This window comes from Corapipo altera, unplaced genomic scaffold, assembly GCF_003945725.1.
Source record: "Corapipo altera isolate COAL_440 unplaced genomic scaffold, ASM394572v1 0, whole genome shotgun sequence".
NCBI lineage: Eukaryota > Metazoa > Chordata > Aves > Passeriformes > Pipridae > Corapipo > Corapipo altera.
Window position 1 is genome coordinate 50,713,210 of NW_020884872.1, and position 15,468 is coordinate 50,728,677.

A 15,468-nucleotide genomic window follows, 5' to 3' on the forward strand; every position below is an offset into this window, starting at 1 on the left:
GCAATGTCAGCATAAGGACTGTTAAGTCTCCTATACAGTTTCCTCAGACAGTTCTTCCCTCTTCAAGCTTTCTTTGGTTTAGTTAATACTGTGCCTTGTTTGCCAACATTCCCTATGCTGTCACTGACTCTTCTGTGTACTGCTAGGTTTTATGTGGCCACAGTTGATTTTTCTTTCCTCTGCAGTAAAATTCACCTTAGGCAGGTGAACTGCATTTACAGAACAATGGAGCATGGCATTGCTGCAAAGAATCATCACTCTAACCTCTAGTAAACCCGAGGTCAGAACACAATTACAGGGTTCAAGTGTTTGGTAAGTTATCTGCTTGCACAGACTGCTGATTGATTGTTCTAAAATTGTTATTAGGTAACTGCTAGCAGCAGTGATCAAAGGGAAAGGAACATGAAACCGGAAGCAGTAGGCAAGGAAAGCTGCTTGTCATGGTTTGAGATCCCCAAAATCCAATTCCCTAGTCTAAACCCCCTCCCACATCTCAACCCAGTGTGAGATGGTTTTTGCAGACACCACACAGGACTCAAAATGGGGGAAGGGATTATATATTACAATGACTGTACAAAATAAATACTACAATACATTATATACAATCTTAAGTATTTCTACCTTGACATAAAAGTATTTACAATGGATCAAATCTCTTCTCCTCTCCAAATAAAGGTCCAGGAGAGAAGAGGGAAATGATCTCTTTCCGCTCTCAGAGCAGCAGTCTCTCTAGGGCAGCAGTCTCTCTGTTTCGCTCTTCCATGCAGCAGCTGTGGCTGGATCTCTGCCAGTACACATGAGGGGGTATCCAAGCCCTCTCAGCCACTCGACTCCAAGCGAGGGTCTTCTCTTCCGTAGGATGTGTTCACCGGGACAAGGGTCACTTCACTACGTCATACCACAAAGTACAGGGGTCTTCGTGATGGTCTGTATCTTCAGGGCATTCAAGTCCCCTTTGCAGAGCTCTGTGCTCTGTCTCAAGCAGCGGGGGGGCCAAGGTCACCCCCTCCGCATTCCTTCTCGGAGCTTTTCAGCTCCTTTCTGCAGTGCTGTAGCACTTTAAGACTCTTTCAAGTAAGAGTACATCATCCTCCTCTTTTTTAGGAGGGGTCTCCAAGGAGTTTGGGGTTTGTTTCAGTTCTTTCCCCAACTTTCTCTCTCTCTCTGTAGAGCCTAATTCTCTCTCTGCTGCTGGCTCTCTCTCTCTCTCTCCTTCCAGGAGTTCTCTCTGTGTTGCTGCATGCCTGTCGCTGTTGCTTGGTCTTATCTCTTATGGCTCTCTGCCACCGTTTCTCTGGTCAGTGTAGTTCTGCCACTGCTTGCTGCTGTTGCTGATGGTGGAGAAGCATCCCCCAGTTTTCTAACTACAGGTGCTTAGCCCAGTCTTACACCGTTCCAAGTCCGTGTAGCGCCCCTGCCAGGGGCTGGGGGAACCAGAGCCCCAAGGGGCTCCGAGCCCCCTCCTCGTGGTTCTACAACATGGTTACTTCTTCTACAACAACTACAACTACCTTCTCTTCCGTTCTGCTTGTGATATGTTTATATTTTGCAGAAGCGCTCATTGGGTAAAAACCTCAAGGGTCACCACCCCCTGGGGTTTTACCATTTTATAACTTCAGTGGGAAAAACTGTTTCCCCCCACCACACTGCTACAGACTAGCGCTTGTGTCTAAATAAGGGTAATGTCAACGAAAACAAGAAAACACTGAAAAGTAGATTACTTCAAGGGAGACAACCTAGGCAGACAAGCCTTAAATCCAGTATTCTGCATAACTCTTTTTCTGTGTCAAATAAGGTGTTTTCTGAAAGCTTTGCCTCCATTTGATTAAGAAAGATACTACAGCTGTTCATTACATTTTAAAGAAATTATTCTTGATCTGTTCAAAATCTCATGTAGTTAGATTTACCTAAATAACTGGTTGCACAGGATTGGATAGGCTTTTGGAAAGAATGCAGAGAGGAATTCCTTCGATGGTGTTTCATCCAGCTTCTCTATCAAGGGCATTAGGAAAAAGATGACTCCCAGACTATGCAGGCTGCTTACGGCCCTTGCTAGTCTTCTTCTGTCCATGGTCAAGGGCAATCTCTCCAAAACCCGTGTCCACCTCTGATATTTTCCTATGTCAGTGCAGGGTCAAGAAGACTAATCAGTCTCAGATTCTTTAACCCATGTAATCCTCAGAAATCCTTCAGAGTAATTTAGATCAGTGCAGCAGAGCTTGCATGTCTTCCAGCTGTTATTTTCTGTGAATCGTCTGCTACAAATGCAATATTTAGCCCTTTTTATCATTGCATCCTGGTGGGGATCTAGTCCTGGCGAGTTGGCTTAATGATGGTAGCAGAGTGTGGGAAACAGCTTACTTTACTTTTCCATGGGCATCATTACAGTCTTTTATGCCTTGCTGTTGACTCTGAGTTTTTATACGGTACATCACTATGTTTTAGCTAGGTGGAGAATTTCTTATAACACATTAACTTGATCATTTCCACCTTCTGACCATGCCAGCAGAGACAGTGCAAAGCAGAATCATTTCAAGATAGACTGGATTTGAACTTCTTCAAAGGTTACATATACTAGACTGTGGGGACTTGGATTTTTGCCTAATAATATTAAAAATTTACAGAAGTTGTAACTTAGCCTCCAGCAAATGTACACTACTTAGCATCATGCAAAATGTTTATAAGTGTCAAAATGTTTGTAAGGAAAATAAAGAAGTTTAAGGATCTATTCAATACAGAGTTGTTGTATCAGAGTTATTTTTTCAGTAAGTCATGTAACAATTCATGTTCACTGTATCCCCTTAAGTACTGCTGACTGCAGAATCATGGTTTTGATTTGGATAATTTCTTTCTGTGGTCCAGGAATGTGGAGGGAGGATGGATCATTTATTTATTTTTTTTTTTTGTCAAGAGGCTGTTTATTACTGGATGACATTTAGGATCACGAGATATCATGGGCTACTGCCTGACTAAGAGCACCTCTCAGGTAAGCAAGACCTTGACTACAGCTGCCCAGCTTTGACTGGATTAATTCAGAATGAACTGGAAAAAATCTAATGGGAGCGAGGTGGTTGTTGTGTTTTGGCACCTGAGGAGGGGGTTCAACGTGGTTGTTGGCTTCATCAGCAGAACATCTTGATTCTCGCTTATCAGACAGGCACTGTACAGTCTTAGTTCCGCAAAGTTCTCCTATTCTGCTGGGATTAGAATGGAGGGGGTCATGTAGTCTTCGCTTTGTTCCACACTCCGTTCTCTTTCTCTGAGCAGATGTTTATCATTGTACTGGAGAGCATGTTGACCTCAGTCCATCCAGGGAGTTGCAACTGCTTTTTACCTTAAAATTCTGAATCCCCTCTATGTTTAACTCTATCCATCATCCCACACCACTCATCCACCCAGCGGGAGTGAGGACAGACCCCAAGACCCTGTGGAGGGTTTAGGATCAACACAGGTCATTGCTGGACCTCCAGTCTTCCATAGTCCTCCTGTGAGGCTCCTCAGGACACCTAAACTACTTTTTTCCCCCAGATCCTTGGCCTTTGAATACGTTCACTGTTGCACTGGCAAAGCTGTTAGCATATACCAAGGATATATTCTGAAAATCTCTTCAAGAAAAGAGACTAGATAATCTCCAGAGGTCCCTTCCAACACTAAGAATTCCATAACTCTGTGGAAACAGAACCAAAATTTATCAAACTACCGCATTTTCTCACATCATCGACTTTCAACATAAATATAAGAGTCCAGGTTAAAATTTTAGGCTTCCTTTATTAATTATCCTTTGAAAAGAGTCAGGTCTCAGAAAAGGAGCTTACTTAAGATGCCTAAGGAATATGTTCTTGAATTCCAGGTCTGGGTTAATATGTAACTGAGTTAACTTTCTCTGCTTTTGTTGGAAGGTAGCCATCAGAGCCAGAAGGAGGGGTCAGCATAGGAGAAGGAAGAGACTAGAGTCTCCCTGGAGAAACTGTGCATGAAATACAACATATTTTTTCCTGCTATAGTGGAGTTGAGGGCATCCGATACTTATGGAAAACAGAAGATATAGTTGACAAAATCCAGATGTTCCAGAATCATGTATTTCCTGAAGGTGTGGAAGACACAGCCCAATATGGATAATTTAAAAACCTTGGGATTCTGAGTTCCTTAATTTCATCAGGAATACTTGGTGTATACAAGCGCTGGATAGAATGTAAGTTTATACCTAAGGAGACATCTGTCTGAATTCCGACCAGAACAGTCGTCTGACATTAGATATCAGATTATTCTGAACTACAGAAGAGTTGTCTGGTAATCTGAAATGGTCACTGTAAATTGCTTATAATCACTGGGAAGAAATAGACATTTCAAAGGCAAGACTGAAAGCAGCAAGCAGTTTTTGACCCAAGACAAAATAAATTACAGCTTAAAAATGCCCTTTTTCTTTTCATTGTCAGTGAAGAGACCTTTGAGAAGCCAGGCTAGACATAGATAATTTAACAGAAGATGTCCAGTTAGGCAAGACAAAGCTTTCTTGCATGTATAATGGGAAGAATGGATCAGCTGACCAAAGAATAAAGCTGGGGTTGGTATTCTTATAGTATTTGCGTAACTTAAACCCATCAGTGACTATCCTGAGTAGAACCACAGCAAGACAAGCTACTTTGCTTGTATTGAGGAAAAAAGATGACAAGGACAGGTCAGGATATTAGTATGTAGCTGCCTGGTGGCAAAGAAGCAGAATAAATCACCAGTAGCATTTTACTGTAGATAGCTAAGCATGTTAGTTATCTGAGAAAACTGCACATTTTCCCCCCTCTCCTCTTTCCCCTTCCCCTTCCCCTGCCCTTTTCCCTTTCCATTTTCTCCTATGTTTCTATGCAGTTGTAGAATAATAATCTCTGGAAAAATATAAAAAGGAGTTGCAAAGATCAGACAATCCTAAAAATCTTTAGCACCTCACCACACATACAGTGAATGGCAGTGGAACACATGCTACCACTGGCACAAACTTTTTGTAAGAAAAGGCAAATTAAAAAAGCATCCAGTTTTTAGAACTGTGAGACACTCATAGCATGTGAAAATTTTGCAGTGTTACCCATAGCATGTTAATAGTTTCTAAAGGTTGTTTTTGGCAGAGGTTGTCAGGAGTAGAAAAGACAATAAGAAGAAAAGTGCTATGTATGACGTCTCAGTTCTTAGAGCTGGGGAGATGTTTGGTCATTCCAGGTTATGCACAAGTTTTGCAGCACAAAATGAGGAAGGGAACATGAAATAAGAAATTAAAAAAACACACCCTAGCAAATTCCAATATAATTTGGAAAACTGAAGGAAAAAATTAGATGTTACTACCCATACATTGTAAATGGGTAAACTATGTTCCTTTTCAGTCATTAATGTTTATACGTATTACCTTTACAAAGGAACACTTCTGGAGAATGAGTGACCCATGTAACCTAGTGGCTGTTGGCTACATCTCACCAGAACAACACTTCCTTCTGACCATTAATCCCCAGGAAATGTCCTGTGCTTTGTTGGGTTCTATTTTAAAGAAAGAGGGGATAGATTCAGGTCATGTGAACAGCATGTTTATTGCAGGTCTCCTATACTGCCCTTCTGTCATTTCTTTTGTTGATATTTCTTATGTGATGTGGTGTCTTGTGTATGAGAGACAGAAACGCAGCAAAAACAGATGCAATTCAATATGCTGGATACAAACTTACTAAGACTTCATTCTAGATCCCTTGACGGAGAACAACAGTTGACGCAAATTTAACGGTAACTAATGGATTTCAACCTTTACATGGTTGTAAACTTCCCACCTATGGGTCAGTTCTGTCTGGAATAAGAGACTTGATGTCTGACCATCACTTTCTTTTACTGAGGTCTCCTGGAAACTGCTATTACCTACATTTGAAATTGCCACATGTTTTATTGTGGTGCAAACCAAAGAATTTTCCACTGCCTTTTTCTGCATAAGCATGCTCAGAAAAGCTTTGGATGAATTCAGAGGTTCTGCTTTTTACAGGTTTTCTTCAAAGCATAACAATGAATACATAACACTTATAAACTGGACAAAAATGAAAATAATTTGATCATCATAGATATCTCTCTTACGTGTTTTTATTGTCACAGAAATGTAAACACCATTTGCTTAAATTTACCACTTAAATAGCAAATCATCTGAACCAACATCCACTAAGATTCACACAAACATGAAAAAAAAAATTTTTCTGGCAGAAATGAAATTAATTCAACTTTAAAGAACTACATGTAAGAACCACTTGTCAATCAGTACCATGTGCATTCACCCTACTCATTATCAGAGAGGCACAGCACACAAATCACAAGAGGGCTAATCAAGAACATCTTCCGTAGTACAATGAGAAAATGTTGTATAGTTTATAAGACCTTCAACCCACTAGTTGGCCTCAGTAATTACTGAAACCTACTCTCCTTATTAAGCAAGCTCTTAAATAATTGATCCTATATTTACCCCTGCTCACTAAGGAAATACCATACATAAACAGAATTTTTATGCATGTAGTATCTTATTTGCAAATTTTTTTATTGAGAAATGTATGATTAGGCTGTGTTTCAGGAGAGCAGGATTCTAGTCCCAGCTCTGCAGCTGATGCACTACATGACCTTGGGAAAGTCATTCACTGTTGTGCCTTAATTTGTCTAAGATCCATCGTCTGACTTGCAGTTCATCTGATTTAATTGTTTTAATATCTTTAACTTTCCTGTAAATACCTTCTGATAAACAACTACACTTTCCAACACATCTGGGATCAGAGTGCCCCCCAATTTTCAATTTAAATAATAATAGAAAAATAAGCCAAATAAAGAAAAACTGTTTGAGATTAGTAAAAAAATAGTTTACTGATTTTTTAAATTTTAGTAAACTGATTTGGATTTCATTTTTTTATGATGTTCCATAGTTGGCATAGGCATGGCTCAGTCTGGGAAACTTTCTGAAAGATGGTTCCTAAGAAAAAAAGTGTTTCTCAGGATGTGCTTCTGTTCATGCTGCTGCTGAGGGCATGTTGCTGTTCTCTCTTATTCTGTAGTGAGAGGATAAAAGTTAATACAGCTTCCCTCTATACAGCATCAGTACCTAGTTTTTATGACCTCATTCTCTGAGTGCCAGAAGAGTGATGTGCCAGCCAGGAGGCAACTGTCCACCATGATAAAGCTTAAGCACGTCAGTCCGTGGAACAGATGGAACTTTGACTGTGCTAGAGGGAAGGCAGAAGACTTTGAATACTCTCATCTTTCATCCAGTTCAGATGAACAAGTGAAGGATAATGTACATGTTTTTGCAAAGAAAAAGTCAAATCAAAAGAATAGCTTTGTGGTTTAGCTTTTAGGGATTTTAAGTAATGTTCAAAACCCTTAGCAAATTGCTTTGAGCAAATAAACATACATCATAAGCATATTTCAGTCTATGAATCCCACAGACAAATGCTACTTTGAAACTACTTTTCATACTGTGCTCCTAATGGTAATGTGGATTATGTAACAATTATATTATAATGAAGAGACCTGAGGATGGAATGCATTTTTAATCTGAAGTATTACAAATAGTGTAATAAACCTTAAGAGGAATGGTTCTAGGGATGTGCCTGCTAGCTTAGCTGGGAGCTGGATAGAAAGAAAAAGAATTTTGCATGAATATGTGTTCATTAATTATATGTTAGGCATACATATTCTTAGCATATTTACTGAGGAAAAGACCTATGTTTTCTATACCATATGATTTAGAGTATCCAGAAGCCTTTGAAATTCTCAATGGTTAGTGTATATATTTGAGCACTTTTTAGATGTTTAAAGGTATTAATAAAGGTATATATTGATACTAGATTTCAGAACCAGTGGACTGAAGCGTCAGGGTAGTTAAAGCATACTGCAAATGTAAATTCATGCTTTGTTCTGGAATCAAAGTAGTTTCATGTGTCTGAACTACAAAGGTGGTCAAACTGGAGAATGAACGGTTGTGTATGCTATAGTTCTCAGTGTAGGGTATTGGTGAGAGGTATGCTGAACAAAATGCAAAGACTCAAAGACCTTCAACCCAGGGGCTGCAGCCAGTCTTTAGGGCTTTTATCATACAAGGCAAGCAATCTATGGGAGAGATAGTTGTAAGGGTCCAATAAAGCTAATAAAGCTAACACGATCCCAGATATGAGGGTAAAAACTGGATACTTTATTGAACACGCAAAGCACTTATTTAAGGGTGGGAGAGGCTTAACGTGTTAATAAGGAGGCAGGGTTATGCCAAATAGGGGATTCCACAGTCTGTTAGCATTTCCAGTAGCAGGGGTGACATAAGGGAAAAAAGGAATTTACATTTCTTGATCCAGTATTTACATTTGGAGGAAAAAGGATTGATATTTCCAGTAAGCAGTATTACATTGGGGGAGAATGGTCGATTTTCCGGAAAAAAGGATTACACAGGGAGGGGAGAAAACAATGGGATATCTGCAGGGACTGATAACATCACAGTGAAGTCTCTCCATATCCTGCTGGGGGAGATCAGGACAATCCACAAGAAATGAATATCAATGGATCCTGTCTGGTCTTTTAGACGGTGGGGTTTTCCCCAGTCTCTGTGGCCCAAGGCTTCCTGTTTACCCCAGCAGTTCCTTTTCTTTTGATATCTGAATTTTGGACTGCAACAGGTAGTATTTATGTTTCCTAAATATTATGAATCATTGTGATGGTTTAACCTTGGCTAAATGCCAGGTGCCCACTAAAGCTGCTCTATCATTTCCCTCCTCAACTGGAGAGGGGAGAGAATATAACTAAAAGCTTACAGGTCGAGATAAGGACAGGGAGAGATCACTCACCAATAACCATCATGGGCAAAATGGACTCAACTTGAAAATTAATTGAATTTATTACCAATCAATTCAGAGTAGGTTAATGAGAAGTAAAGCAAATCTTAAAAACACCTTTCCCCCACAGCTCCCTCCTCCCCAGGCTTGAATTTGTTCCTGATTCTCTATCACCTCCCTGTCCGCAGTGCAGAGGAATAGGGAATGAGGATTATGGTTAGTTTATCACATATTGTTTTGGTGCTGCTTCCTCCTCAGGGAGAGGAGTCCTTCCTCTAGTCCAGTGTGGGGTCCCTCCCACAGGAGACAGACCTCCACAAACTTCTTCATTGTGGGTCCTTCCCACGGGCTGCAGTTTTTCATGAGCTGCTCTATCATGAGTGCCTTCCACAGGGTGCAGCCCTTCAGGAACAAAATGCTCCAGTGTGGGTCCCCCGTGGGGTCACAAACACTGTCAGCAAACCTGCTCCAGTATGGGCTCTTCTCTACATGGGTCCATAGGTCCTTTCAGGAGTCTGTTCCAGCATGGGCTTCCCGTGGGGTCACAGACATTTTCAGGCATCCAGCTGCTCTAATGCAGACTAGTCCACAGGCTGCAGGTGGATCTCTGCTCTACCATGGACCTCCATGGGCTGCAAGGGGACACCTGTCTCACCATGGTCTTCACCATGGGCTGCAGGGGAATCTCTGCTCCTACCCCTCCTACTTCAGTGACCTTTGTCCCTGCTTATTTGTTTCATGTATTCTCACTTCTCTCTTCTCTGACTGCAAGTAATCCTCCCCTTCTTAAATATGTAATCACAGAGGCGTTGCTACCATCACTGTTTGGCTCAGCCTTGGCCAGCACTGAGTCCTTCTTGAATCCAGCTGGCATTGGCTCTACCAGATTGTTGGGAAAGCTTCTGGCAGCTTCTCACAGAAGCCACCCCTGTAGCCCCCCAGCTACCAAAACCTTGCCATGCAAACCCAATACAGTCATATGCTGGGAATTTCTGAACTGAGGCATTGCAGTATGTGTGTGTATGCTACTTCTTGTATATCAAGTTATTTTCTTCACTTAAGTGATAAGGAGCACTGCTGTGCTTGGGGACTGACTTGAGGACTGAAGGCTGCCCTTTCTGGATTCTAATTTTTCTGTCTATTTCCAGCCCAGAATTTTCCTGTTGCTGTTTCACAAAAATCTTTATACCTCATTGTACATAGCTGCATAGTGATGCATTGTACAAATCTCAATCCATGCCCATGTAAACTGATATGTGCATAGCAGTGAATGCTGGCAACAGTCCACACTGAAGGGTGAAAAGAGAAAGGAAAGCTGTCAGACAAAATGTTAATTACCTGCGAAGTATTATAATGAACAGCTGATGATATTCTGTACATTAAATAAAATACTAAGTCCAACATAATGGACATAATTCAGAAATTATTTTAGTGTAGAAACTGTGATGTAAGAAGAATCTAAATTATCAGAAGTTGTTGTGGCACCACCCTGTTTCCTAAATCTTCCACAGGATCTGCGGTATAGAATGCTGAAGTAATAACAGAATCATTTTATTAATGCCTTTTGCATCAGTGCTTCAAAGCACTTTGCAGCAACACAAGAATGTTTAAAGGCATCCATTACCTTGGATATATCAAGATAAATATATGAATAAAAACGGTGTTTTCAAATCATTCTGCAGTTACTACAGAATCAACAATTGGGATAATGCATCATAAACATCAACAAAAGATGCACTTCATTCTATATACGTCAGATCTCTTCATCTACCTGAGTATTAGAAACAAATTAAGAATACCTTGTCCTTCTTATAAATACTGTGGATGAGTGAAGAAAATTATTTGTTAAAATGTGTCCTAGGCCTGCTCAGAAATTTTTGGTGGACAATCTCAGTATCAATTCAGTTTTTCTTTGCTTGAACAACTGATATGTACTCTTAGACTCAAGTAAACTGATATTAATCAGAACAAATAATTTTGAAGATCCTGTGGGATTGATACATCATTTTCCAATACATCAGCATTTTCTTAACAGTTATGAAAGACACAGACTTACTTTTTATGAGAATTTTTTTTCACACTGAGAATATTTTCTTGCATTTCTGTTTGGTAAAGAATGAAAACTCAGCAGACTCATGACTTTCTTACTCGAAGACAAAGTCAGTGCTGTCTATCCAAGACTTCTTATACTGCTTCCCCAGAGAACATTGCATTTTCCCCTAGACAGTGATCTTTTGGCACTTGATCAAGTTTTCTAAGAATTAATTTCTTGTCAGGAGATCATAACATTCTTCCACAGATAAGTTCTGCAGGCATGATGAGACTGTCAGCTGCAGGGTCAACTTGTTAAAGCAAGGAACAGAAAAACAAGGCTACGAAATTCCTTCCCAGAGAATGCAACAGTTCTTTCTGAAATTCCATCTCTTATTCTTTCACTTCCCACTAAGAATGTAAAAATTAAAGGAAAAAAAAAAGTCTCTTCTTTATTTTCTGTGCACACTCTCACTAATCACCACAAACCTGGAGGTTTCCCCATTCAAGCTATTATGGATTAAGTAATAGGCAGAGTATGCAAAGCTTTCCTGATTTAATACATCGGTCCTTTACATAGCCAGAACTTTATTCTTAAATCAAGGAGCTGCATTGTTTTCCTTGTATAGTAGCATGATCTGCCAAGAGATTCAGTCTTTTGGCCAGATATGTCCTTAGCTATGCCCAAAAATCTCCTTGGGCATACAAACTGACTTGAATATTTCTGGGAAAAAATACAACTTCAGCTGGTAAGTGATCAAGGACTGTATGTATTGAATGATGAAAACTTTGGATCATGTAAATAGAGAAATATCCATGCCTCTTAATCATGATTACAAATGTGCATCAGTTGAAAGCATTCATGAGGGTGGGTTGAACAAAGTGAAGATGTGTGTTATTTTCTCAGTATTGCAATAAATGGGGAAAAACTACCTACGTCACACAGGGAAAAGAATGGATGTACTTGTAGAACTTCCATTTAAAATAAGCTGCATCTATTTCTGATTCAGATCAGTGCCTCCTGGGATGCCTGCTCTGGCATGAATATCTGTGGAGCTTTACGTTAGAAATGTCAGTGACATTGCTGTCTTGGCTCTATCCTGACTCTGTGCACAGAACCACTTTTTTCTACCTCGAAGTGCATGCTAATACCCCTTCGGGCTTTCTCCAGGTTTTGCCAGCTGAATTTCCCCAGGCATTTACAGGCTGGAATACTGGCTGTATCATTACCCAGAACAATTCTGCCTGTGTTCCCTGTCCTGTAACTCATCTTAGCGGTTTATCTGATTATCACTATGTTGCTGGCCAGTTTAATGTAGACATAACTTGATCAAATTAACTCCTTTATTAAATAATTTATTAATAAACTCAGGAGATTGCTCAGGTGACTCAAATGAACTTTATTAGCATATTGTGAATAATTCAGCACTTTCTACAAAAAGAAAAGGCCTTAGGAAATAAGAATAAGGATGTTACCTTGCCAACTTTCCTAGCTAGACTTTTCCTAGAGTCAAAGGTCACTGGTCTGCTGCCAAAGTTTGTCCCCATGAGGAGGGTTTCAGATTTAACTTTTCATAGGAGAGTATATTTCCAGATACAAAGCCTAATTTTTTTTTCAAAATTATTATGAAATGAAATAATATTTATATCTTGGGGAAGTTTATTCTATATGAGTAATAATTGGTTGAGACTAAACAAATTTAAATGTTTCCAAAAAACCAATCATGCCAATATTATAACTAATTTCCCAGTCTGAACTATAAATTAACTATACTTTAGGGATGTGTGACTAAAACTTAAGCAAAGTTTTGACTCTGAATTCAGAACAGTGGGTGTATTGTGTAGGAGCCTCTTGAAGAAGTTCAATCATATATTAAATCTTGTTTGTAATCTTGACAAGATTATACAATCGAAAGTCAAGAAGGCTTTATATACATTGTGATTGGGCACAAAGGACTTCTATGTTACACTATGTTTTCAAAACAAATAAAAGAAGCAAAGGACATCTTTCAGGGATGTGCCAAGTAGAAGAAATTCTTCTTTAAAGGAGGATACCTACGGTTCTTGGGGATTTTATCCTCTGCCACTTTTCCTGAGAAATGTCTCTTTGATCTACAGTATGCTTGTTATCAGCATGAGGTGCTGCTCATATGCTCTCACACTACAGAAAAAACGCACTGAGGAGGAAGATGACATACTATTATACTTAACTTTGTGGATATACCAAGAGATTGCAGTATTTTGCAACCTGTGATGGACTCATGATTCTGTTAAAGCTGGTGGCACAGAACTACTTTAGGTTCCAGTGGATGTCAGGTTGTCTATTGACAGATAGGGTTCTAGACTTCCATAGCATTCTGGCTGTGGGAAACAACCCTGGTTCAAAGTCCCTGGAGCACAGATTCTCCATGCCTGCATTGTACTATCCCGCACAGACAGGTCTACTATGCTGGTGGAATAAGTACATTTTGGCAAAAGGGCATAGATAATGGGGATCTGGTTGTCTCAGATATGAATCTGTCAGCTCTTAGATTGCTTCCATATTGAGTTGCTTTCTTTCTGCCTTGGATTTTCCTTCTTTAAACTGAGAGTAAAATGTCATACCTGCTCCCAGTTACCTCTTCAGAGTAGTAAGGATTAATTAGCTCATGTTTGTACACTGCTCTGAATATGTATTGAACAAAATTGTTTATTCTTACAATTAAAGACTTCTGGATGTGAAGATTATGACTGCATAAATGCTGAATCCTGTGATTTCTACTTTTACAATTATAAATTGCTGTTAAAGGTATGCATAACTTGTTACAACTTGTTTCACCAAGGAAAAGGTGACAAGCTGTTGTACAGGTAATGGGGCAACATGCACCTCTGTTTTGCTATTCACTCATCTCTCTTTTCTTTGCTATCTTGCCAAAGGCTTTTTTGTGATGCCTGGAAAAAGGCAAGCACGCTGGCCTGATTCCCTTTGTCTCATTCCTGCTCGGTTAGGAAGGCCACAAGTTCACATTTTAAGAGAAATCCTCTGAGAATCATGTGTGTGGTAATTCCTATAAAGCTGCTGGAAGTACATTTTTTTTATGACAATATCTGATTTTGTTTACAAAAGGCCAAACCCAATTCTATTGTACATCTCTAGGGGAAATGCTTTTAACTTTTATTCAGTTAATTCAAAATACCAAGGCAGTAAAACCAGATTGCTTAGATGTCCATTGTAACAGCAGTGATTTATAGCATCAGTTACTTTAATGATGGCTTTATAGGATTAAATCATTTATGGCTGGAAATTCAAGAAAACAAACTAAAACTAAATGCAAAACCAATAATGCTATTTATGTTTCCTTGGAAAAAAAGATAATTACTTTTTCTTGTTCTTTCTTCATTGTTTCTCACTGTATAACTAACTTTTGGTAATTGAAATATGTATCAGTGGTGGAAAATTTTAAGTTGCAACACAGCTCTTTCTGGAAGAATGTACAAAACCCCCAAATGTCTCCCATTTATTAGTATTTTGGTTCCTCAATGCTTTCAAAAACAGTCTTGCAAAGGTCTTCATTCATTGTCCCCAAGATTATCTAGGTTGAAGACTTCACCTGGCTCTTTACTAAATCAGTGACAAAAGTACAACACCTAGCACAGTGAGGTCCAAATCTTGGTCACTGGCCTCTGCTGTTGAAAACCCAACATTTTCAAATCACAGTCTTACGTGTTATGAACATATGTATTTTCAGGACAAATTCAGCTAAAGTGTATCTTGCATACTGGGCTTATCTGGGGTATCCTCACTGTCAATAAGAATACTATTTTTTCAGTGAGTAGCTCCTGTAATCTGCACTACAAGTCTTTATCCTCCATTAAATATTGACAGGAGATGGGAAAATCAGGGGGAACATCTCACTCTACTAAGATCCATATCAGTATTTTTATTACAGAGAGATATCTACTGTTCTCAGGGAACTTACTCTATGAGCTGGCAAAGACAGGAATTGGTAAAGTAGAATTAAAAAGATCTGGATGTGTGTGATGCCTCAAAATTACAGGAGAAACCACTAACAAAAGCCATATCGCTTACTCTCACTACAAAGTTCTGTAGATGCTGGAGGAAATTGTCTCAAAAATACAAACAGTACAAAAACAAGATTCAGAAAAGACAAATAACATGCCTTTGAAGGAAAAGAGGATGCAATATGCATGACATATTTAAGGTAGATTCTTGGGGTTTTATATTGAGACACATAATTATGTTAAATGAAAATGTACATAAAAGGCACGAGACTGATTAGCAGTTTTGGAGATTACAAATCAGATATTTATTATCTGCTAGCATCTTTTTACATATTCCAGAAGTTTTGTTCCCTTCAGCAGGTTGTTATTATTTGACCAGAATGTCACATCGGAAATTGATTACCATTATAGGCTAGCTTAAAAATTCAGCCATCCACTCACTGAGTTAAACATATCATATGACTGGAAATTACTCATATGCCAGGAATAGTGAGAAAGAAGAAGACACAAATTACTGTCAAAAATATCTTTTCAGAAACTCTTGGTTGAGCAACTGTATATAATGAAAACATCCTTAGAACAGTGTTACTTGAGAGCTATTAGGTAAACAAAGAAA

The 15,468-nt window shown here is 39.2% G+C and overlaps 1 long non-coding RNA gene across 1 annotated transcript; it reads right to left on the reverse strand.

Annotated features, from left to right (window-relative positions):
• Nucleotides 1-698: 698 nt before the first annotated feature.
• On the reverse strand, nucleotides 699-7,123 carry LOC113950613. Its single transcript, XR_003528801.1, has 3 exons — nucleotides 7,114-7,123; nucleotides 5,436-5,442; nucleotides 699-815 (listed from the first exon to the last, which is right to left on the reverse strand). It is a non-coding gene; the product is annotated as an uncharacterized LOC113950613 (long non-coding RNA).
• Between the last annotated feature and the right edge of the window lie 8,345 nt (nucleotides 7,124-15,468).